The 24,130-nt window shown below is 41.4% G+C and overlaps 1 protein-coding gene and 1 pseudogene across 1 annotated transcript in view; both read left to right on the top strand.

Moving 5' to 3' along the window:
- AGBL1 (AGBL carboxypeptidase 1) overlaps nt 1-24,130 on the top strand; it is a 595,368-nt gene that overhangs the window by 349,666 nt on the left and 221,572 nt on the right. The window lies entirely within an intron of this gene.
- Nucleotides 12,623-14,130, top strand: LOC110147459 (inositol polyphosphate 1-phosphatase pseudogene; annotated as a pseudogene).

The raw sequence follows: 24,130 nt of genomic DNA on the forward strand, positions 1-24,130 counted from the left end.
GCTACGGTACAGAAGCTGAAGCTTCAATACTTTGACCACATGATGTAAAGAACTAATTCATTGGAAAAGAACCTGATGCTGGGAAAGTTTGAAAGCAAAAAGAGAAGAGGGTGGCAGAGGATGAGATGGTTAGATAGCATCACCAACTCAATGAATATGAATTTTTTCCTGTGTTTTGATATGTATTTTTATTTCCCTGCAGTTTTCACTGATCAAGAAAGAGTTAACAGGGAAAGTTGTCTGAACTAGCGCATAAACAAACATTCTGAAACATCACTACACATATCTATTGATGAATATGAATTTGAGCAAACTCTGTGAGATAGTGAAGGATAGGGAAGCCTAGAGTGTTGCAATCCATGGGGTCACAATGAGTCGGACACGACTGAGCTACTGAACAAGTTAGTAAACTAAATGGACAGAATCCCTTTCACCGTGGAACCTAGCCAAAATTACTTTTTTCCCCCTGGAAAGCTGTGCAAAGGGACAGAATGAAAAGTCTCTCTCTTCTCCATTATTTATTTTTACTTTAATAAATATATTTTGCGGCTTTTTTTTTTCCATTATGAAAGTAACTTCTGGGACTTCCCTGGTGTTTCAGTAGTTAGGACTACTCACTTCCACTGAAGGAGGCGTGAGTTTGACCCCTGTTTGGGGAACTTGGACCACACACACCATGCTCTGTGGCCAAAAGCAAACAAAGAAAAGCAATAATTTCTTCCTTAAAGGCTAAAAATTGGAATAATCATTTGATCAGTTAGGTATGCACCAAACTTTGATCTTTTGTGGATGTACATGGAAAGCTTTGTATTTGCAATGGGGCTATCCTTGGCACATGAAGTTTTTTTGATTCCATCAGGTGAAGAGGAGGCTTACTCAATAGGTTCATGGCCATTTCCTTACTTAAGAGGCCTTCCCAGGTGGTGCACTGGTAGGGAATCCACCTGCTAATGCAGGAGATGCAGAGATATGGGTTCAACCCCTGGGTTGGGAAGATCCTCTGGAGAAGGAAATAGCAATCCATTCAGTATTCTTGCCTGGAGAATTCCATGGACAGAGGAGCCTGGTGGTTACAGTCCCTGGGGTCACAAACAGTTGGACATGACTGTGCATGCATGTATGCCTTACGTAAGATCCTCTCGGGGCAATTCCAACAGCTGACATCTTTGCTTTCTTAAGAGGACAGTGCACCCAAGGCATACTCAACATAAAAGGGATCATTATAAAGATCTATCTTAACTCATTCAGGAGAATTGTAGAATCAGGAATGTATGATTAGGGTATCATGCCTAAGGGAAAGAATCTCTACTATGCTTCAAACTTCATATCTTAAAGAAAGACTTGAGACCAGTTTTGAAACTAAACAAGATTAGAAGTCTTTTGGGGACCACTTGCAGGATACATCTACCTGGTAGTCATATTGTCCAGGATTATGGAGGATTATTGGCTTAAAGGGTGTCAAAGGATTATATATAATAAAATAAAAATTTATTTTCTGCCAGAAGAATGGAAAATGGATGTTGGAAACACACACCACACTCATCTGGTCTCCTAATTCCTCTGAGATTTTCTGAGCCTGAGATGAGTAGGAATCTTAGATTCTTCCATGTAAAATCCATGGTCTCTTTCCATTTTCAGTGACTTCTGTCCCATGAGTAGTCTGGCATAAAGGGAACACTAATGGAATAAAAGTAGAAAGAAAGATTGGTGAATAGTAGAAAAAAATAGTACTGCTTTTCTTGTTGGAAAGCAGGTTGACTGCCTCCTTATATTACCACTTTATAAAGTGAGTTCAGGACTTCCCTGGTGGTCCAGTGGTTAAGAGTCTGTGCTTCTATTGCAGGGGGTGCAGGTTTGATCCCTGGTCAGGGAACTAAGAGCCCACATGCCACGGGGTGCCGCCAAAAAAAAAAAAAAAGAGTGGGAGGACCCCCCCCCCCCCAAAAAAAAGAGTTAAATCAACCCAACAAGAAGGCTCAGCAGCCTGGCTGAGACCAGGTCAGGTCAACTAGTATGACTAGATACCAACTTGAATAAACATGAATATCAACTCAGTTTTCTCCAACATTTAAAAGATGGATTTGTTTTTAAAAGAGACTCAGATGTATAGAACAGACTTGTGGACTCTGGGAGAAGGCGAGGGTGGGATGTTTCAAGAGAACAGCATCGAAACATGTATATTATCTAGGGTGAAACAGATCACTAGCCCAGGTTGGGTGCATGAGACAAGTGCTCGGGCCTGGTGCACTGGGAAGACCCAGAGGGATCGGGTGGAGAGGGAGGTGGGAGGGGGGACCGGGATGGGGAATAGATGTAAATCCATGGCTAATTCAGCTCAATGTATGACAAAAACTACTGTAATGATGTAAAGTAATTAGCCTCCAACTAATAAAAATAAATGGAAAAAAAAAAGAAAGTAAAACTTCAAGAAGAAGATGACAAAATAAAAATAATTATAATTACCTTTATATATATGTTGCTCAGTTGTGTCTGATTCTTTGTGACCCCTTGGAGTGTAGCCTACCAGGCTCCTCTGTCCGTGGGAATCTCTAGGCAAGAATACTGGCATGGGTTGCCATTCTCTTCTCCAGGGACATAATATCCCATATTATTCTGTATGGTAATAAGTTGCACTTATTTGCCAGGCGTTACACTATTTGCATCAGTGTTCTGCTTTTCCCAGTAATTTTACATGAGCCACAGTCTCATTGTCTCTTTTAAGAAATGAAAACATTGAAGCAGAAAGAGGTTGAAGATTCCACCTAAGGGCATGCTAGCACTACATTCCTATTATAGATTGAGTATCCTAGGTTGCAGACTGTAGGAGAGTTTTAGGTTGATAGCAGATATCATATGTAGGGTAGGTAGTACAAGGAAAGTGAAATTGATAAGAAAATAGATGGGATTCCTCGGTGTATGTGCCCAGGAGTGGGATTGCTGGGTCATATGGCAGTTCTAGTTCCAGTTTATTTATTTATTTATTTATTTATTTTTATTAGTTGGAGGCTAATTACTTTACATCATTACAGTAGTTTTTGTTATACATTGAAATGAATTAGCCATGGATTTACATGTATTCCCCATCCCAGTCCCCCCTCCCACCTCCCTCTCCACCCGATCCCTCTGGGTCTTCCCAGTGCACCAGGCCCGAGCACTTGTCTCATGTACCCAACCTGGGCTGGTTATCTGTTTCACCCTAGATAATATACATGTTTCAATGCTGTTCTCTTGAAACATCCCACCCTCGCCTTCTCCCAGAGTCCACAAGTCTGTTCTATACATCTGAGTCTCTTTTTCTGTTTTGCATATAGGGTTATCATTACCATCTTTCTAGTTCCAGTTTTTTAAGGAGTCTCCACACTGTTCTTCATAGTGGCTGTACTAGTTTGCATTCCACAATATTGTAAAGTAATTAGCCTCCAGTTAATAAAAATAAATGGAAAAAAATAAATTAGAAAAAGAAAATAGATGGGAAATTACGGCTGATTTGCGCTAGAGGCAAATAGACATCTCGGGGTACCATTGAGCACTGTTCAGCCAAAATCTGTATGAATTAATTATGTGTAACAGAATTAGTTAACCATGAGCTTATAACTTTTTTCCTCTTTGCCTTCAAAGTTTAGTGAAGCTTTCTGAGTCTTGCTGGTTTATTTTGGCATGTAGCTTTACCCTCTTACATGCATGTGTGTTCACCCCTCAGTTAGGTCCGACTCTTTGCTAGCCCATGGACTGTAGCCCATCAGGCTCCATGGGATTTTCTAGGCAAGAAAACTGGAGTGAGTTGCCAATTCCTCCTCCAGGGGATCTTAGCCATGCAGGGATCGAACCTGCATCTCCTGCATTAGCAAGTGGATCCTTTTCCACCGAGCCACCTGGAAAGCTCTAGCTTTACCTTCTTAGCCTACCTACATACAATAATCATGTGAGTATAATAGGACCCTCTAATAGAGCCTGCTTTGAGGAGGTGTTCTGAAGAAGATCAGATCCATTGCTACCATTTTCCCAGAAGGTTCACATTTTTGGAACTTGTTGCCAATTTTTCAAGATGACTAGAAATTGTGTTTCTTCTGATTTTCCTCTGGTCACATTTCATCTTGCCCAGGTTGTCTGTGCTCAAATAAATGAAGGAAACAGAAGCCACAGTCAGTGCCCATGTTCATTTGTCTCTAAGATCTACTCTCTTTGGTGTTAGTTTGCCTGAAAGTAAGTAGCAATGAAATCTTTATTCACTATGCTCATATCAAACCTTTAAAGTATGTTTCTCAATCCTCATTCTTATACCTAATTGGAATGAGAATAAAGATGTGGGGATTTAAAATTGTGATCCTATGAAATTTTGCACCAATTTAAGCCTTGATTCTAGTATATAATTTTGTTTGCTTCCTTAGGAAATCAATCCTTATGTTGGAATCAGCTTACCTAGCTATATTACCTAGTCACTTGCTACATGTTTAAAATCCTAGAGGATTTCAAAATGAGGAAAGAATTTAGAATCAAAGTTTGAGCATAGATTGATGACAAAAGATTCCTGCTTCTGAAGAAGGTAGAGGAAAGAACTCAATGGGTGGGCTATTTTTTTGTGTGTATCAGTGCCAGGCCAGATCAATTCAGAAATAGCGGAGTGCTTACTGGGCACTCAGTTTAACTTGGTGTCCTTGTCTTGGGTGCAGATGCAGCTGCTTAGACGTAAGTTGACAAGTTGTGCATTAAATAAATGGGTGCTCATTGAACATAGAGCTTCCCAGGTATCTTCCTTGGAGACCAGGATTCAGAAGGTCTGAGATATCATTTGGGAATTACCACATTTAACAAATATCTTGGGTCTTCCCTGGTGGCCCAGTAATTAAGCATCCACCTTGCAATGCAGGGGATACAGGTTTGATCTCTGGTTAGAAAAGTAAGATCCCACATGCTGCTGAGCAACTAAGACCAACTGCCATAACTACTGAGCGCATGCGCCACGTCTAGAGAGTCCATGAGCCGCAACAAGAGATCTGGTAAAGTGCCATAGGCCACAAGTAAGACCCGATGCAGCCAAATAAATAAAAAATTTTAAATAAATCCTACCAGATTCTTACCATTAGAGAAGTTTGAGATATTCTGCTGAGAGAGGGAAGTTGTAGGCTGTCAGAATTAATTGGACTACCCTATAGATATTCCTTGCTACTTCCCTCAGATTTCCTGGTTCCTTACTATTAGTTCTGCATCATTGACTCTTTAGCTTAGGGCTGCCTTCACTGGACTCAATATTTTAGGTATTCAACAACAGAGAATGACAGAAGCAAGGAAATGCGAAATGGAATGCAGCTTTTCTGGTAGCAGTATTGAAAGCCAGTGACCTAAGGGAAGGTTTCCCAGGTGGCTCCGTGGTAAAGAATCTGCCTGCCAATGCAGGAGACACAGGTTTGATCCCTGGGTCAGGAAGATCTCCTGGAGGAGGAAATGGCAATCCACTCCAGCATTCTTGCCTGGAAAATCCCGTGGACAGAGGAACCATGGACAGTGCACTTATCATCCAGTTCAGCTCAGTTTAGTCATTCAGTCGTGTCCGACTCTTCGAGACTCCGTGGACCACAGCACACCAGGTCTCCTTGTCCATCACCAGCTTCTGGAGTCTATTCAAACTCACCTCCATTGAGTCGGTGATGTCATCCAACCATCTCATCCTCTGTCATCCCCTTCTCCTCCTGTCTTCAGTCTTTCCCAGCATCTGGGTCTTTTCAAATGAGTCAGCTCTTCGCATCAGGTGGCCAAAGAAGAGTTTCAGCTTCAACATCAGTCCTTCCAATGAACACCTAGGACTGATCTCCTTTAGGATGGACTGGTTGGATTTCCTTGCAGTCCAAGGGGCTCTCAAGAGTCTTCTCCAACACCACAGTTCAAAAGCATCAATTCTTTGATGCTCAGCTTTCTTTATACTCTAACTCTCACATCCATACATGACAACTGGAAAAACCATAGCCTTGACAAGATGGACCTTTGTTGGTAATGCAATGTCTCTGCTTATAGTTCATGGGGTCACAAAGAGTCCGAAATGACTGAGTGACTGAGCACCCCTTCACTGGGCTCCTAACACCTCTTGGAGCTCCCCAGCCTGTCTCTTATATTATGGTCCTTTGCTATTTCTCCTAATAACCCTGAGCTTTATCTCTGTCATTGAGACCCATGTGAGAAATTTGGTGGTTTAGTGTCCACACAAACCATTTCCTGCCCAAAAGGTTAAAGAATGTTATGATCTTATTTTCTATTTGTTGGTTTTTGGATAATTATTCTACATAAATGCATTCTAGGTCAGAGGACCTCAATCTTACATGGAGTTCCCTGGAGAATTTTACAGATTACACCTCTCCCCTTTTTAAAGGCTCCGGGTACCTTTAATGTGTCCCCAGGGTAGAAACCCACTGCCCTAGGAAGACTTTTGACCCCTGCACTGGTTCACAGGGGAGTGGAACTCGGTTTATAATAAACTTTGCTTTCACAGTAGGAGCTTCTAAAGGAATCAACCACAGTAGCATGTTTCTCAAACTCTCTTTTTAAAAAATATTTATTCATTTGGCTGCAGCAAGTCCTAGTTGGCGGCATGTGGGATCCTTAGTTGCAGCATGGGGCATCTAGCTCCATGATCAGGAGTTGAACTGTGGGCACCCTGCCTTGAGAATGCAGTCTTGGCCACTGGACCACCAGGTGAGCCCCCCAAACTCTCTTTTCTAGAAGAGAAGAATTTGCAATGAACTCTGTTTATGCCTAGCCACATTCTTCTCCCAAGTCCCATCTGAGAAGAACTTGTCATAATATTTGGTGTTTATATAGTACCTGTCTCCCTGGAGCAGACATACCATGCACATTTGTTTTAAGATCTCATTAATTCTCACAGAGTTTTTTTATTTAGGATTTCACAGGAGTATCACACCAATATATAAATGTCGAAACATTATTTAAAATATATATGTATGTGCCATATGATTTTTTAACTTAATATTTACATCACATAACCATTCATGCATACATGTTTGTCTCTACGTATATAGAAACATAAACTATATATGACACATATTAAACACAACCCCCACACCACCGCCAGTGTGCTTGTATTTATCAACAGTGCTTTTCAAAGCCTTCTTTTAATCTTTAGTGCCCCATTTTTTCTTTCCCTTTCCCTTTGCAGGAGTTTTCATCTCGCTTTATTACTGAAATTCCCATGGTGACACTTCTGGGTAGCTCACTCACGGTGATTGCTTATTTCTCGTATGCTCCTGGTGGCAAAGTTGTCGCATAGTGATCAAACGATTGCAGCATCCATCGCTTGAAATCTTGCCTCCAGTCCCTCCCTGCTTTATTCAGCCCATACAAAGCCTTTCCTGTCTGGGATTCCTTTTTTTTTGAAAAAAACTTTTTATTCTGTATTAGAGTATGGCCGATTAACCTTGTTGTGATAGTTTCAGGTGCACATTAGTGTGACTCAGCCATACATATACATGTATCCATTCTCCTCCAAACTCCCCTCCTGGCCAGGCATAACGCTGAGCAGAGTTCCCTGTGCTAGACAGTAAGTCCTGGTTGGTGGTCCATTTTAAATATAATGATAGCAGTATGTGCATGTCTGTGGGCTGCCCAGCTGGCTCAGATGGGAAAGAATCTGCCTGCAGTGCAGGAGACATGGGTTTGATCCCTGGGTTGGGAAGATCCTTAGAGAAGGAAATGGCAGCCCACTCCAGTATTCTTGCCTGGAGAATTCCATGGACAGAGGAGCCTGGCGGGCTATAGTCCATGGAGTCACAAAGAGTTGGACACGACTGAAGCAGCTAACACTTTATTTCACACATGTCCATCACAAACTCCCTAACGATCCCTTCCCTCAACCCTTCCCCTCAGCAACCATAAGTTTATTGTCTAAGACTGTGAGTCTGTTTCTGTTTTGTAAGTTCATTTGTATCATTTCCTTTTAGATTCTGCTTGTAAGTGATGCCATACAGTATTTCTCTTTCTCTGTGTGACTTACTTCACTCAATATGAAAAGCTTTAGGCCCATCCATGATGCTGAAAAGGGCATTGCTTCATTCCTTCTCATGAATGAGTGATATTCCACTGTATATGTACAGCATGTTCTTTATGCATTCCTCTGTCGAAGGACACTTAGGTTGCTTCCAAGTCTTGGCTATTGTAAACCGTGCTGCAATGAACATTGGGGTGCACGTATCCTTTCAGATAATGTTATGCCCAGGAGTGGGATTCCTTTTCTTTAGTCAATTGCCTACAAAACCTGAGCTGCTCCATCAGTTGAAAAATAGATATTGGTAACCTCATTGCCAGCTTCTATTTCAAAAGGCGGTGCCACATAAGAGTTGAGAATATAGAATGTAACAAGGGCTCAGACCAATCTGGGTTCAACTTCTACCATTTTGTAAGTGTACGATCATCTAAGCCCCTTCTGTTGGATAGCTATGAGGCTAAGTTCAGATCATCATGCATTGTGTGGAGTGCAGTGTGTCTGATGCATGATAGGTGATCAATAGATGTTGACATTCTTATTATCATCATTGATTCTGCCAAGCCTTCAAGTTTCAGATCAAAATTTTCCTCTTTTTTAGGATCTTCTTTGACTGCACAGGGAAATTTCATGACTTGTCTCCTTGTTGTATCATTTTCACTTGTTTATGCCCCCTTTATGAATATTCCGTGGTTTTTTTTGTGTGTGTGAGTATTTCTCTTCCCACCTACACTGTAAACTCTTGAGGGTAAGGATGTGACTTAAATCATTTTATCTCTACAGCCAGACACACAAGTGTATCGTGAGCATATGGGGACAGGCAGGGAAATGGCTACCTACAAGTACTTTGATTAAAAACTGCTTGTGAATTTCTTCACTGGCTGTGTGGGAAGAAAGCACTAGACAAGGCATTCAAGGCCTTGATCACCTTTTTCTAACTTGTCCTCAATTGGACCTTTGCATGAACCTTGCTATATCTTGCTTTGTGAATGGAAATCTAGAAACTGTTCATTGCAAAGACTTTGACAGGATAAAGCTCAAACTGCTGATTTCCTCTAGCTGATAAGGAACACATTAAGCAGAGGGTGCAGTTTCTCAGATTTCATTGCTAGAATCTGTGCTTCAGTCAGATGGCTTCTCTGCTTCAGTTGAGGTTAATTTCAAGGGCAGGTAACTTGCCCACAGAGGGACTTGAAACCCTGTATGGACATCACTGTAGGTTTGCTTGTTTTTTTCTCCACTAAGGAGACAATCATTTCATGTGCTGGTGAAAGTTTTAAACCATCTCATTATCAGTCTTTGCAAGCCCTTTAATGGCACAGCTTCCATTGTGATTGGGTCTGAATTGGGCTGAAACTCTCACCAATAAGACTCCTGCTCTTATTTCTTCTAAGTTGCAGGTTCATGTTTATGGCCATTCCTGTCATCACCAAGGAATCGTGAGCAGGTTTGCAAATTCCTTAGCTAATATTTCAGTGATTAGGGTTATTAAAAGTGTTATGTTCAATGGACATGAGAGGGACAGGGGAGAATTAAGAGAGATGAATGATCAATCTTGAGACTGAATGGGAACAGAATTTCCTGTCTCCCCTCTGTGAATGTAATTTGCCTAAATGAAGCAGGGAAAGTCAAGTGGATAGTGACTGATATTTTAAAATCACTTTTCCAATCTTTGATGAAGTCAGAGGGTTACAGTGATGGTGCTTCTCTGCCTAAACTTTGCACCTTCAGGGCATCCTGTTGCTTCTATTTTAACAAATAGATTATGGAGGGAATTGAGGAGCATTTGAAGGGTAATATAATGTGTTGAGAGCTTCCTAGGTGGTGCTAGTGGTAAAGAAACCACTTGCCAATACGGTAGATGTAAGAGACACAGGTTCAATCCCTGGGTCAGGAAGATCCCCTGAAGGAGGGCATGGTAATCCACTCCAGTATTCTGGCCTGGAGAATCCTATCATGGACAGAGGAGCCTGGTGGGCTACAGTCCATAGGGTCACAAAGAGTCAGACATGACTGAAGCAACTTAGCATGCATATATTATGTTGAATGGTGATCCCCCCAAAAGAGATATGTGTATGTCTTAACCTTCAGAACTTGTGAATGTTTGGAAAGAGGGTCTCTGTAGATATAAGTAAGAATCTGGAGATGAGATCATATTGGATTATGATCTCAAGAGAGCCAGGAGTTACCAGAAGCTGGAAGAGGCAAGGAGGGCTTTTACCCCAGAACCTCTGGAAGGAACACAGCTCTGCCCACCTTGATGTTGGCATCATGGCCTCCAGAATGGCAAGAGAATAAGCCTGTTGTTTTAAGAAACTGAGTTCGTGGTTTTTTATGGCAGCCCCAGGAGATGAATGCAGTTGACTAGGATTTATATCAGTGTTTGTATTCAGTTGCTCAGTCGTGTCTGACTCTGCAGGCTCATGGACTGTAGCCCGCCAGGCTCCTCTGCACACAGGATTTCCCAGGCAAGAATACCGGAGTGGGTTGCCATGCCCTCTTTCAGGGGATCTTCCCGACCCAGGGATCGAACCCATCTCTTATGTATCCTGCATTGGCAGGTGAGTTCTTTACCACTAGAAGCAAATATATATAATATTGAATTTTGTAATACTGTGATATATATATATTTGCTTCCTTGCTTTTTTTTTTTTAAATAAAAGAACATGTATATAATTTGTGTTACTGTTTCTTTTTTCATGCCAAAAGTGTTCTTCTGAGACATCATTTTTAATGACCCAACAGTAAATATTTTGTCACAAAGATGGAAAATAATTTATTTGCTATTGTCAAAATTTCAGTTATTTCCATGAATGCTATTGTTGTCAGTCTTTGCTCATATCACTGACTATTACCTAAGGATTAACTCCCATAATGGAACTTCTGGTCAAGCCTCTTAACATTTTTCTCTCTTGTACTAAATTGTGCCAAATTATGCTCAGAGGCATGTCCCAACTTACACTCTTACTTGAAGTTTGTGACAGTGCCTATGTCCTGAGTGTCTGCTCTGAAAGTCATGAGGAAGGTTGTGTGTTACCAACATTCAAAGTTGTTTTCCTCTTTGAGTATTTATGTCAGACTTCAGGTTGGTGGTCCTCATTATCAGGCTAATGTACATTTAAAAAGAAAAATCTCATTAAGAGAACTTGTGGCAGAAATGATTACTTAAATTCTGTTAAACATTCATTAAGCACCTATGATAAGCATGAGACTTTTGTTATGTCTGGTACTGTGCAAAGATAAATGACATGTGATTCATTGAAATAGCACATAGTATTATAGCGGGATAAAACCTATGCATACCTATGAAGACATATATGGCCTATGAATATACAACAAGGAAGAAGGCAGTATATACCCTCATATGGACTCAAGCAGAAGGGGTGATGGAGTCAAATTTTCTTGGAAGATATGACATGGAGATGAGCCACCAAAGCAAGGCAGGATTTTAAAAGATGAAGATTATAAGGCCATGAGAACAGCGTGAACAAAAGTCACAAAAGGCTAGGGATATTTAAGGAATGGTAAGTAGTCCAGCCTAGTTGGAGCCTAGAAAGAATGTGAAGGACTTTGACCAACATTGAAACCAATTTCGAAACTTATTCTATTGGCAAAAATACTGTTTGGGTATTCTTGTTTGTTTTTTCCCCTGCCATTAATAGTCCTGGAGACTGTTTTCAATGAATAGGATTTATCAGTCTGGAGGGAGGGATATTATGGAATATGAAGAGGGAGAAAGACGAGTATGATTTTTTTTTAATTGAAATGAAACGGACATAACAGCTGAAAGACAACGGAAAAAAGAAAAAAATCATTCTCCTATCTTGGTCCTTTGACACATTTAGAAAGCTTTTTGATGGTTTTGTGACAATAATCATAATCATCATTATCAAGTACTTAGTATGTGGTTAACACATTTTTAGCCATTCACTGAATGTTTATAGCAAGTGAGGCAGATATTTTAAACCACATTTATGTGTAAGAAAGCCAAACTCTGGTGAGTTTCACGTGCCTAGTCCAAGATCACACCCTCTGTAAATTACAGCGCTGGGAATAGAACTTACATCCATTGTTTCCAGAGCCTATGGTCTTAGTACTGCCCTACACTATATGTGGACATGGGTTTGGATGAACTCCTGGAGTTGGTGATAGACAGGGAGGCCTGGCATGCTGCGGTTCATGGGGTCGCAAAGAGTCAGACACGACTGAGCGACTGAACTGAACTGAACACTGTGTGTATAGGCCTCCATGGGCAGGACTTTCTTGGTTCTCCTATTAACTCATATCTCCGCATCCCTGGGGATGGAGAACTTGGGTTATCATATGCAATGAATGTCCAGTGGATTATCTGTTTTCATATTATTTTCTCTAGATCCTGTCAAACCACATCAAAACTACAGATCTTATGGTGGGGTTACATCCTGATAAACCCATCTTAGTTGAAAGTATTGTTTAGTCAAAAATGGACTTGAGGTCCACAGAGGAAAGGCTATCTGCAAGCCGAGGAGAGAGGCTTCGGGAGAAACCAACCCTGCTGACACATTGGTATTGGAATTCCAGTCTCCAGAACTCCTTCAGTCCAGAGGGTGGGTGCCGGTTCCACCAGCTGCTGCAACTAAAAATCCAGATTCAGAAATGTCAGATATCCTCCGGGAGCTGCTCTGAGTTTCTGAGAAAGCTGCCAACATTGCCCGGGTGTGCAGGCAGCTGGAAGCCCTCTTTCAGCTGCTGACTGAAGAAAAGAAAGAGGCAGGAAAGAACAAGATTTGCAGTTGATTTCTAAACTCTGGCTGATATACTGGTACAAGAAGTTATCAAACAATATGGAGAACAAGTTTCCAGGCTTGGGGAAAATTTTTTTTGGAAAAGAATCTAATGAATTTGGTAATGATTTTGAGGGAAAGATTATCATGAGACTGTGTCCAACAGAGGAAGAACCAGGAGATCTTCTCAGCACAGTCCTTAATGGTAATAATCTGAGGCCTTAGCCAAGGTTGTGCATCAGGACATTGTCCTCAGTGACCCAGCTTTGGATTCAACAGAGATCAACATTCTGCAGGACATCTTGGGAATTTGGATGGATCCTATAGATTCAACTTATCAGTATATAAAAGGTTCTGCTGGCATTAAACCCAACCAAGTAATCTTCCCCAGAGGACTTCAGTGTATCACTGTTTTAATTGGTGTCTATGACATACAGACAGGGGTGTCTCTCATGGGAGTCATCAACCAACCTTTTGTATCACAAGACCTAAACTCCCTCAGGTAGAAAGCACAGTGCTACTGGGGCCTTTCTTACATGGGGACCAACATCCATTCCCTTCTGCCTCCCATCTATACAAGAAACAAAAGTGAAAGGCAGAGCCAAATGACTCAAAACCTCAGCTCTGAATGCTCCCTCCTGTTCTCAGCTCTCATTGCTTGCTCAGTCACTTCAGTAATGTCTGACTCTCTGCAACCTCATAGACCACGGCCTGCCAGGCTCCCCTGTCCATGGGATTCTCCAGGCAAGAATACTGGAGTGGGTTGCCATTTCCTTCCCCAGTGATACAGTATGAAGTGAGTGAAGTGAAGTCGCTCAGTTGTGTCCGACTCTGTGACCCCGTGGACTGTAGCCTACCAGGCTCCTCCTTCCATGGGATTTTCCAGGCAAGAGTACTGGAGTGGGTTGCCATTTCCTTCTCCATAGCTCTCATTAGTACCAGTGAATAGGAGACCATGAAGGGTGAGCACTGTCACGTGTGTGTGCAAAGTTCATCTTCTGCGCAGCTGAGGCTGGTTCTGAGAGCCTGTGTGTTCCTCGGCCTTGTTGATATTTACATCTTCTCAAAAGGTACCACATTCAGGTGGTACTCATGTGCTGCCCATGCCATCCTCAGGGCCTTCGGTGGGGGAATGGTGGACTTAAAGGAATGCCTGGGAAGGAACCCTGACATGGGGCTTGACTTGCCACGGTTGGTGTATCACATGGGAAACGAAGGCGCTGCTGGAGTTGATCAGTGGCCAACAAGGGAGGACTCACTGCATACATATCAAAGCAGCAGCTGGAGACATTCCTGAGCCTCCTCCTCCAACATCTGGCCCCTGCAGATACACATACACAGATGACTGCTGTCCTTGTGGGCTCCACAACCCAACTGTGAACATTGTTTCCGCATCTCTGTCTTAGTCCTATTGATGGTCAACATTCACCTTCCTCTTTGGGGGAGCATTTTTCCACTATGTGTTCACAATGTTAATGTTAATAAATGAATGATGTTTATGCAGCCAAAAAAAAAAAAAAAAAAAAAATGGACTTAACACCCCTGAGTTACTGAACATCATAGCTTAGCATAGCCTAACCTCCAAAGTGCTCAGAACACTTACATTAGCACACATTTGGGCAAAATCACTTAACACAAAGACTATTTTACAATCAAGTATTGGATATCTCATGTAATTAATTGAATACTGTACAACTGTACTGGTTGTATGGCTGCAGCATGGTTGTAAGTGTATTGGTGTTTACCCTCATGGTCACTTGGTTAACTGGGGGCTGTAGCTCATTGCCGCTGACCAGCCTCTTGGGAGAGCATCATACTACAAGAAAAGATCACATTTTGAAAGTTGAAATACCTTTCCTACTGAACGTATATTGCTTTCATACCATCATAAAGTAAAAATATCATAAGCTGAATTATCATTAAATTGGGGACCGCTTGTACATGGAAATTCAGTGGCCATCTGGTCCAATGCCCACTCTACTGAAATTCCCATTGGGTATCTCAGATAGGTATTTTCTGCTTCAAAATTTTTCTTCATGACACTGGGATGACATTTAATGTAGTTGAGAAGTGGAATGAAAGATGTAAAGTCACGTTTACTTCTAGAGAGATTAAACATTGAATAGAAAAAGTAATGTTTTGATGCCGCTAGAGATATGTCCCAGAGTCTTCTCTGTTGACTTCAGTCTTATCTGCCTTTCATAGTACAGAAACTGCCATGCTAACAAGGAAGAAGAGATGTCTTCCTGACCCATAACTGTGATGAGTTAACCTACTTTGGTAATATATTTATAATCTTTTTGGGCTCCTTGGAGGAAAGATGAAATATGAATATAAAATAATAACAGAACTAACCTTCAAGCACTTCCTGAATGCCCAGGTGTGGTTTGAAGCTTAATGAATTTGTGTTAGTAAAATATTCTGAGATCTCAGTTGAGGGGAACTTGAGAACACAAATGGTTATTAATTATTATTATTATTATTATTATCAACTCCTGCCCAGAGTCATGGAGGTTGATGATCCCTGCCATGTTTTATCCCCATGAGTATGGTTGCAGGTGTCAGTCCAGGGCACAATAAATGTTTAATCCCTTAGAAGGTTTTAAAAAAATATATTATTATCCATAATATATTCTGAATGAACTACTTCTTCCCCTTGCTATTTCATCTGGTGATCCTTGGTATTTATAGTGGGAGCAAACTACACTAAAACCCAGGCTGGACCCTTCATGTTTTGTGTCGGGTAGCAGAGCAAAGAAACTCCATGGATTTTTATTAGCTCTGTAATATGAGAAGAGCGAAAAGGGCAAAAGAGTTTTATCTAAGGAATATTTTTTGTACCTTGTGTCATATGGACCACCTCTTGCCACCCAGAACGTTTGTTCTAGGTCTATTAACCAGTCCACCTTGACCAGATTTTTTTTTCATCAGTGATCTGGTCTTAACCACTCCACAAAGCTTCAGCAGCCAAGCCAAAATTTCTTTCCCCAGTTTCATGCTGGCCCCGAGAAGGCACAGGGGGAGAAGTTGGTGGCTGACTAATTCTGCCTCAATCACTGTCTATTGTCACTGACCGAGAAGCACAATGGAAAGATTTGGGCAGATGGAATGGTTCCAGTGCCTTTCCAAAGTGATTACAGCAAAGTTTCATTGGTTTTCCAGATACAAACATTTAGCTGTTAAAATAAACAAACTTCTGCATCCCTACAATTATGGCGTACCCCTGCAGATGCAGCTTAAATGAATCCCAGCTCATCTTGAATGCTGAGATGATGTCTCCAAATGAAGCTTCTTGCTATTTTAGCCAGAGAAGTGGCAGTAGGCATTCAGCTGAACATTCTTGTGACTACATCCTCCTTGTTTTCTGGTAGAAGTCTGAAGGACATTTCCAATCAGGTTAACGAGGACCTGCTGATTCAGGGCTGAAATGGGTTTGTTTACTTCTTTTTACTTACCAACCCATGGAAAGCCATTCTCCTTTATCTGCCAGCCAATCACAGCCTGCCACTGTAACATCTGGCTTGAGCAGCTGCCAGGAGAGGAAGCACTCTTTCTGTCCCCTTCAGCAAGTAGCAAGGGTGTGTAATTGAGAACCTGTAATTCCAAGAATGTACAGACTTTGGCAGAAATCATGAAGGTGAGAAGAGAGAGGAGATGGAACTGCAGGAGGAGCCTCTGTGTAACTTTCAAGGGAGTCTGAGGTGGAAAGAACCACACAGGGGGAGAGTAGCGATTCATTTTAATCTGTGCACCTCTACAGAAGTCATTGTTAATGTGTATCCAATGATGCCTGTGCCACATTCTTTTTTTTATATTAGCATTTTTAAAATTTATCTTTAGTTGGAGGATTATTGTTTTACAATATTATGCTGGTCTCTACCGTGTATCACCATGAATCACCCATAGGTATGCGTATGTCGCTTCCCTCTTGAACCTTCCTCTTACCTCATCCCATCCCTCTAGGTTGTCACAGAGCCCCAGATTTGAGCTCCTTGCACCAAAACAGCAAATTCCCACTGGTTATCTCTTTTACGTCTGGTAATGTATATATTTTCATGCTATTCTCTCAATTGTCCCACTCTCCTCTTCCCCCACTGTGTCCACATGTCTGTTCTCTACGTCTGCATCTCCATTGAGATTATTGTTTAGTTGCCAAGTTGTGTCCAACTCTTTGTGACCCCATGGACTGCAGCACGCCAGGCTTCCCTATCCCTCACCATCTCCCGGAGTTTGCCCAAGTTCATGTCCATTGCATCGGTGATGCCTTCCAACCATCTCAACCTCTGTCAACCTCTTCTTCTGCGTTCAGTCTTTCCCAGCATCAGGATCTTTTCCAATGAGCTGACTGTTTGCATCAGGTGGCCAAAGTATTGGAGCTTCAGCATCGGCCATTCCATTTAGTATTCAGGATTGATTTCCTTTAAGATTGACTGGTATGATCTCCTTGCTGTCCAAGGGACTCTCATGAGTCTTCTCTAAGCACCACAGTTCAAAATTATCAATTCTTCAGCGCTCTTCCTTCTGTATGGTCCAGCTCTTACAATCATATGTGACTACCAGGGAGACCATAGCCTTGACTATATGGACCTTTGTTGGCAAAGTGATATCTTTGCTTTTTAACACACTAAGTTTGTCATAGATTTCCTGCCAAGAACCAGTCATCTTCTGACTTCATGGCGGCAGTTAACATCCATAGTGATTTTAGAGCCCAAGAAGAGGAAATCTGTTACTGCTTCCTCCTTTTCCCCTTCTATTTGAATGAAGTGATGCAGCCAGATGCCATGATCTTAGTTTTTCTTAATATTTAGTTTTAAGCTGGCTTCACTGGGTTATGCAAGCCCTTTGCCATGGTAAGGCAGTGATCCATGAAGGGGGCATCTCCATCACTGCTCTGCAAGTACCTTCAGCTGGACCATCTTTCTAGATTCCACATATAAACATTAATATAGCTGCTTTCTGATTAGACAAAAGTTAGGAAATGATATTTTCCCAAATTGAAAATGCAAGGAATCATTCATGAGTCTGGAAGGCACTGTTTTGATTCTATGACTAAGTGTCCTCTGAGTCCAGATTTATTCCTAAGGAGGCGGGTGGCAAGGTAGGATGGAAACTGATTTGCTTCTGCGTTTCTGGGAAAGCTGCCTCCCCATGGCATACTGATATGCTATTGCCTGAGTGGGAGACACATTGAAAAAATAGCCTATTATCAATTTATCCTGTATCTTGTCAAGCACTTCCTAAGCTTTTCTCCCTTCTTTTGGGGTCTATTTCCTACAGACTCTATGACTGTGCTACTCAGTCAAAAGTACACTATAAAATTGCTCCAAGAACATTTTCAAAGCTTCCCATGAGATCAGATAAGAATCACTGGAGGTAATTGAAAAAGTTTGAGAAGTTTCCTAGGTTGTTCTAATCTGCCTTCCCTTCTCTGCACCCTTACACCTCTTTTAGAGCCAGTGTGCCTGTGTGTTTCCTCCTTCTTATGGCTTGCAAAAACTCTTGGGCAACAGAACCTCAGGGTCTCTGAGAGCTCCTAGCAGAGAGCAGAGCACCGGTAAGGCCACGTGCAGAGTCACAGGCAAAGCGGACTGTGCCAAGTACAACTTTCAAAGTATCCTGAGCGAGGTGTTGGCTAATCTATTGGTGATCCTGTCAAACTCTTGATTGGGCCTGATGACAGCATGCACAGGATAAGGACAAGAAAATAATCTTATTCTAGAAAACTGAGACTGTAGTTTAACATTTCATGGTACATTGATTTTTTTATATATATATTTATTTATTTGGCTGTGTCAGATCTTATTTGCAGCACGTGTCATCTTTGATCATTGTGACATGTGGGACCTTTAGTTGCGTGTTGCAGGATCTATTTCCCTGGCCAGGGATTGAACTAGGGTCCCCTGCATTGGGAGTGCCGTCTTAGCCACTGGACCACCAAGGGAGTCCCATGGTACATTAAAAAAAAAAGTTTTAAATTGGAGGATAATTGTTTTACAATGCTGTGTTGGTTGCAACAATGTGAATCAGCTATGAGTATCCACATATCCCGGCCCTCCCATCCCTCTAGCTCACCCCATGTCATCCCTGAGCACCAGGCAGGCTCCCTGAGTTACACAGCAACTTCCTACTAGCTATCTATTTTATTCATGGTAATGTATATATTTCAGTGCTACTTTCTCAATTCATCCCACCCCCTCCTTCCTCTGCTGTGTCCCCAAGCCCCTTGTCTATGTCCGTTCTCTATTCCTGCTCTGCAAATAGGGTCATAAATTCTGGTTGTATCACCTCTTAGCTGGGTAACTTTGGGCATGTTGTTTAAACCATCTGTGTTTCAGTGTTCTCTTTGAGGATATTGAAAAAAAATTAAATTATCTTTAAGCATAGTTGTGAGGATTTAAAGGGAAAATCCATGGGAATTCCCTGGCAGTCCAGTGGTTAGGATTCTGCACTTTCTCCATAAAGGTCCCTGGTTTGATCCCTGGTCAGGGAACTAGGATCCCACAAGCCTTGTATTGTGGCAAAAGAAAAGAAAACACAACAACAACAACAACAACAACAAAAGCTGAAAGAGAGAAATCCGTGTAACCTGGATTGTTAGACAAGCATCAATCAGGTATCTATGTGGGAGGTACTGTAACGCTGTGATACAAGTATAGAGATAAGATCTAATCTCTACGGGAGAAAAGTGACAAGTCAGGAGTTCTTAACTTAAGGTTCATGGACCCTCCATGCTGGGTAATAGACACCAGTTCTCTAAAAATAGTGCCTGACACATAAGACGTATTCAATTACTATTTATTGTTTTTGAACAGTTAATGCTTAAAAAATATAATTCTTACTCTCTTAATGTGCAAGTGCTAAAAAATATGCCTTTTAAGTTTAAATTTTTAATTTTATATCCAAGTACAATTTTTTTTTTTCTGTCCTTCATTCTGCTCTGTAAAATTTTCATCACATTTTTTATGGAATCATCTATTTTCCCATCATTTCTATGTAACTCTGTCTTGGTTCTTGGTTCTCTGTTTCATCTCTTCTCTACTGCTTTGCCAAAGATGGTCTATAATTTGCTATTTTGGGTGAAGATGTTCACAACTTTTAGGTGTGAATAAAAGTATAAGGGTATGTCTTTGAGTAACCATCAAGATGGTATGGTGTCCTTTCAGTCATCTTCCTGAACTCACAGATTTTGCTCTTTAATACTTGACATTCATTTTCAAGCAGAATCACACAAGCAGTTCACAAATATGTGTGTCATTTTTAATAACCTATTACAATGCATGAACAAGAAACATATATATATATATGTATATATATATATATATTTTACACTGATAGGTCTCAAATAAGTGGTCCTTAATTTCTTTTGGATCTTGGACTTCTTTGAGGGTCTGATGAAATCAATTATATCACCCAAGAGAAATACATATACACAAGCATTTTTGTACAAAAAGTTGCTGGTGTCTGTTACCCAACATGGAGGGTCCATGAAGCTCAAGTTAAGAACTCCTGACATGTCATTTTTCTCCCGTAGAGATTAGATCTTATCTCTATACTTATATCACAGCTCTACAGTGCCTGGCACATAGATACCTGATTGATGCTTATCTATTTGAACTTGACTTCTATGAAGTTGACTTCAAAGGTCTGTCTTCAGCTAGGGGCTTTATCTTAAGTGCCAGATACATATACGCAACTATCTTTCCACCTCAACCCAGTTTTCTACCTCAGAATATCTAAAATGTTAATCAGCTTTCTTTGTGAGAGTATGGATTTGGAGACAAAACTCAATCTATCTAACTCAGCTGAGGGCTTCCCTGCTGGCTCAGCAGTAAAGAATCTGCATGCAATACAGGAGACATGCATTCAGTCCCTGGGTAAAGAAGGTCCTCTGGAGAAGGAAATGGCAACTCACTCCAATATTCTTGCCTGGGAAATCCAATGGATAGAAGAGCCTGGCGGGCCACAGTCCGTGGGGTCACAAAGAGTCAGACAGGACTGAGCAACTAAAAAACAATAAGAACAAATACAAGATAGCATTTGCAGAATGCCTTGTTCCACATGGCCACTACAGAATACGTTCATGTCTCCTGTTGGTATTAGCCTGTATCCATGAATCTAAGCTGGAAACCTTTGTATCATTTTTCAACTCCTCTCTACTACCCTTATTTTAATTAATTATCAGATCTTAGTGTTTTTACCTCTTTAATACCCTTTGCTTCATTTTCACTCTGGCCTGGTTTAAATTTTCACCATCTCTTGCTTAAATTTTAATACCAGTCTACTAATCAGCTGGGTTCTGGTTTTCCATTCTGTCTTTCTACCAGAAGTTATTTTCCTTTGATCCTAAAGCAAAGATATGAATGCATTACTCCCTTGTTTAATGGTCATCAAGCCCTAGGTTTAGTATAAATATTCATGAGCCCAACTCAGACCTATTGAAAGAATCTGAATCCCAGAACTCTGTATAATTAACAAGGTTCCTAGGTAGTTTTGTATATCCTCAGGTTGGGAAGTGCTGGCCTAACCCAGTGTTTCTCACTTTCCCTGAGATTCCTCAGTAGCATTTCTTCAAATGTAAATTCCTAGGCTTCCTCCCAAAGGCAGGATTCAGGAGATCTGAGACAGGTCTGGGGACCTGCATAGTAGCTCCTTCCCCAAGCATCTCTGATGCAGGTGGTCTGTGTAGCGGACTCCAGCCTTTTTGGCACCAGGCACCAGTTTCATGGTAGACAGTTTTTCCTTGGACCAGGGTAGGGGTGACAGTTTTAGGGTGATTCAAGCACATTACATTTATTTTTCAATTTATATGTGTTATTATACATCAGCTTCACCTCAGACATTAGATCTTGGAGGTTGGGGGACTCCTGGTTTATAGAATCACTCTTGAGCAGCTCTGAACAAAAGGTCTAAGCTTTGGAATCACACCTGAAGCTCTTCACAAACCTTAACTTCATTTCCTCCTCCCTGCCATACATTAGACCCTCAGGAAGGCAGAAATGCATAGCAGCTAAAAGGCTGAGCACCAGCCTCACACTTCTCTGGGTTCAAATCTAGGCTTTTTTATTTACCAGGTATGTGAGCTAATTAAGTGCTTACCTGTGTACACCTTAGCCTCCTCATCTTTAATTTAGAGATAATTATACAACTGCTGTTCCATTGCTCACTGACTCTTTGTGACCCATGGACTGCAGCACTCCAGGCTTTCCTGTCCTTCACTACTTCCCAGAGTTTGCTCAAACTCATGTCCATTGAGTTGGTGATGCCATCCAACCAACTCATCCTCTGTCGTCCCCTTCTCCTCCTGCCCTCAATCTTTGCCAGCATCAGGGTCTTTTCCAGTGAGTCGGCTTAGCATCAGGTAGCCAAACATTGGAGCTTCAGCCTCAGCACCTGTCCTTCCAATAAATATTCAGGGTTGATTTCCTTTATGATTGATTGGTTTGATCTCCTTGCTGTCCAAGGGATTCTCAAGAGTCTTCTCCAGCACCACAATTCAAAAGTATCAATTCTCAGTGGTTGCCTGCCAGTTTTATGCCAAATGTTAAATAAAGATAAAATATGCAGAGTTCTTCATATAATGTAGTGCATATTATACATCCTGCATAAGGACATCTATTATTATTTGCCACTCCTGATCTACACTGTGGATTTGGATGTCTGTCTTCTTTGCTTGGGCTTCCTAGGTGGTGCAGTGATAAAACAATCTGCCTGCCAATGCAAGAGACTTAGTAGATTTGGGTTCCATCCCTGGGTGGGGAGATCCTCTACAGTGAGAAATGGCAACCCACCCCAGTATTCTTGCCTGGGAAATCCAATAGACAGAGGATCCTGACATGACTGAGCACACACACATACTTCTTTGTTTATACTCTTTCTTCGACCAGTTTGCCTTCTCTTCATTATATCCCTTCTATTCCTATATTCTTCTAGGCCCAGGATATTCATTATGCCTCTTCTAACATCTTTCTTGACCCATTCTACTTCTTTAACCCCCTATTTAGATAATAATCCTTATTCCCTACTTGTGTTCTGTTAATCACATCATCATAATTGCTGTCACCTTTCATTACAGTCATGTGTATGTTTGCCTCCCTGCCAGGGTGATGAGACCCCTGGACCTGAGCACTTTCTCATTCAACTTTGTTATCCAGGCATCTGGCACAGTCTGTTTCCCAGAGTGGGCTCACAACAACACTTTGCTACATGAATGAAGGTGATAAATAAGTGGTGAGCTTTGGGTGTGATTCTAAAGTTCAGACCTTTTGACCAGAGCTGTTCACGGGTGTTTGTATAGAACACCTGCATCACTGTTATGGATAAATAACTTGATAATAGCTATGAAAATACATTTTTAATATTATTTGGAAAATCTTTATTATAATTTTTTCTCATCCTCATTCCTATAAGTGAGATATTGTTCAGTACAATTAATCTCCATGTGTCATTTGGGACGCAAACATTCTTTCTCCTTCCTTCCATTGTGAGGCTTGTGGATACTTGGATCTTAGCTCTGCCTGTCTCTATTGACCCTATTCCTGTCTGCATAATTTTTTTGAGCTCAAATACTACACATAATGCTGGTGAGCTTTGACAACATGTTTACTTGGTGGCTGAGTTCCCAGTTCAAGTCTAGAAAGCTGACCTTTGTAAATTTCCATATTTTCTCTCCACATAGACTGCTAGAAGTTTATCTTCATTTCAACTCATAGGACTCAGGTATTCCTGTACATCCTTTCATGGAACCCGTTGGGATCTGTAGATATCCAATGCTCTGTGGTTTTAGCCACTCCACTAGCCCTTGCAACCGCCTGCTCTTTCTTGCTCTGATCTGTCATCCCTGACCTTTCAGAACTGTCCCCAGAGAATATTCTATAATCAGATATGAAAAGGGAAAAAAGTCAGGTCGCAAGGAAATGGCAGCAAGGTGCAACATTTATCCAGAAACACATTTACTCCACCTGAAATATCCTTTCTTCCTTTGGTAGCCCTTTGCTTGCGAAAGGAGCTCCTCTCCTCTAAAGCCAGCTGCTCCTCAGCCTTGGGACAGCTAAAGTGAAGTCCCAGTTTTCTGATTCTGGCAGTGCACTTGACACCATTGCCAGGGAACAAAATGGTGATGGAAATAATAATTAATAAATGATATGACATTATGGACTCACTAGGGACACTGTGTATTACTAAACTGGATAGATGAAGAATATGGGTCCCTTAAAGACCTCTTAGAAACCCAGACGCCTGTGGTAATGACATCAGCTAAACATTTGAAAAGCAAAGGTCCTTTGCTTCCATTTAAATGGAAGTGGCTTCAATATAAAAGGAGATGAAGGCTGAATTGGCAAGGAAGCCCAGAGTCATGCCAGAGAACAAGGCTAATACATTC

The sequence above is a fragment of the Odocoileus virginianus genome, chromosome 16, assembly GCF_023699985.2.
Source record: "Odocoileus virginianus isolate 20LAN1187 ecotype Illinois chromosome 16, Ovbor_1.2, whole genome shotgun sequence".
Classification (NCBI taxonomy): domain Eukaryota; kingdom Metazoa; phylum Chordata; class Mammalia; order Artiodactyla; family Cervidae; genus Odocoileus; species Odocoileus virginianus.